Here is a 2,577-nt window from a genome sequence, read left to right as displayed (position 1 = left end):
TTTCAAAGTGTTCTTTGGTATATATACTTTTGTCATATAGATGGATTATTTTGGTTATTCCGGAGTTAAAACTCCTCTCTGATGAATAAACTGCTTCTAAGCCATGTTCAATATCCTCTTTCAAAAGCTTGCTCTTCAGCTCAAAGCCCAGTTGCCTGGGTTGGAAGCCTCAGAGGCCTTCCTGGCTCAGTCCTCACAGGCCATCAGGGTCCCGAGTCCTGTCAGAGTAGCCCCTGTCCATCTCCTCAGCCGCCATTCAGGTCCGGGCTCTTAACATCACTGGCCTTTGCAAGATCTTCAGGGCCTCTGTCTTGCCCTGGCCTTTTCTCCTCAAAGCCATCCTCTGCTCAGTCAGTGCCAAGCCGGCGCGGAGCCCCTGGGAGCTCCAGGGCCAATGGCCATTCGCGGAGTCTCAGAACAGAGGGAAGGCCAGGCAAGGCCAGCATCTGGAATGCACAGATGGGCATTCGAGGCTGCCTTCGAGGCGGTCCGGCCGGGTAAAGCCTTTGTGACCCATCTCTCCACCCACGGATGGCCCCCCATCCTTTCTGAACCACACAGCTTCCCTCAGCCCCGGATCTCTGTCTTTGCCCACCCAAGGGCACATCTTCTCTCGCAGGAGCAGGAAAGGAACCCCCTTTCCTTTATTCAGGGACATACGAGGTGGGTGGTCTTTCCAGTTCTCCGCTGGCCTATTTTAGTAGCTAAGCCATTCCGCAGTTAGGAATCATTACCCCTGTCACAGAAGCACTTGACATCTGGTGGGACTTCAGTTCACCTCCCGTGGCGCCCTGCTCCTCTGGGTGCCCGTTGTGTCCAAGTAAAGGGGAGGCTCCTCAGCACGAGGCCCGCGGCCCTTCTGATCAGGCCCCCCTCACTTTCCAGCGTCAGTGCTCACACTGCTCTCTCCTGCCAACCGCCACGAGAGCCTGAGAAGCAAGGCCTGGTTACCTCTGGGTGGCAGGAGGCCTTCCTTGATTCACCAATCTTATGTCAAAGCCCTGCAGTGGACATCATAGTCGAACAGAAGAGGGCTCGTGAACAGGCAGGGACTTGCCCCCGTGAATGAGGAGGAGTGGCCAATGTCTCCCCCATCTGCAGACGCGGCATTCCTGGCGACGAGCCCAACTAGGATGGGTACCACTTTGGGCCCACCCTGCCTCCTGTGTCTCTGACCTTCATGTCACCTTGGAGCCACTTCTACCTCTCCCAAGACAAACTGCCAGGACCCACGCAAGTGCTGAGGTGTTTTCCACCCTCCGCCTTCAACTCTGAGGGCCCAGGCCCAGTCAGAGCCCTCCCTCCCACTCCCACTGTGGAGTCAAAGGGGCCCAGCCTTTCTGCCTTCTGGGTACTCTCTTATCAGGGTGACTTTCTTGCAGGAAGTTTTGCTATTTGAGATAATGCTGCACTTCCTAAAATTGGAATGCATTTTTAAATTATTTAAATGTTTTAAGAAGGCCAAAGAGTTTAGATCTCTGAGGAGATTTCTCACAAAGTGCTCTGAATTTCCCCCCAGGTGAAATTCCACACCATGGGAAAGCTAATGAGCTAATCACCTCTTGCTGGATTTCCAAGTTCCACCCTGTCAGTATTCCCTCTGTGACCTTAAATCACTTTGCCTGTGTATTCACCTGTAACACAAAGGGTGTTTGCAGTTTTCCCCAGTATGTAGCTCTTGTCGTCCTCCATCTGTGGAAAGTACTTTAAATGTAGGAATGGTGTCCTTGCTGCTCTCCTTGACTTAAAATGACTTCAGCTGGAGGAGGCAAGGAGCTTCCTCAGCCAGTCTTGTGAATAAAGGCCTTGTAAGTAAACGCCTCCTTAAAAGACACACTTGCTTTACATATGAATATTCTAGCATCAGTAATCTTTTCTCCTAAGAACTATGCTAGGATATTAACAACTGAAATAGATTTTTATTTATTTTAAAGCAGAATTATTAGCTCAGCTGCATGTGAAGAAAAAAGATTGGGCCTATAATTTCTTGTATTTTTTTTTTTTCAGGGAAAGCGATGCTTGCTTTTATGATATCCCAATTTAAAAATTCGCATTGTTTCCATTAGAGCAAAACTTCATGCATATTTACAATATCTATTTCATGCTTAAAGGTGGAAAACATAATATAGCTTCAGCAACCAAAGAGCGGGCTATAATTATTATTCTATGACTTAGGAATAATTGGCAGTGACTACAACATACACAGTATTTAGGTAATCTGGGCATAGATATGGGTACCAGGCTGCCGCGGCCGCTCTCTTATTCCCAATGGCGTACTCTATATATTTATTTTAACATACGTTTGGTCAAATCACATAGCTAAATGTTCTTATCCTTCCTTAGGATCATTTTTACTGCAAAAACAGGCATTCTTCTTACATGACTGCCATCATTGTAATTTTCAGTTGAGCTCTATAGTTTCAATATCAAAAAACAAAGAATAAATCAAAGGGTGATCTTGTGAAATGGTTTTTCGAACCTGAAGTACTTTATTTCATAACCTCTCAGTCTGGTTGATTCCTTTTCTCAACCTGGAGAAAGGCTGGGAAAACAATAGCATTAGTTTCCCAACCAAAA

Source organism: Callorhinus ursinus, unplaced genomic scaffold (genome assembly GCF_003265705.2).
Source record: "Callorhinus ursinus isolate GAN/ISIS: 27379988/994484 unplaced genomic scaffold, GSC_fseal_2.0 scaffold12, whole genome shotgun sequence".
Lineage (NCBI taxonomy): Eukaryota > Metazoa > Chordata > Mammalia > Carnivora > Otariidae > Callorhinus > Callorhinus ursinus.
Note: the sequence above shows the minus strand (reverse complement) of the source record.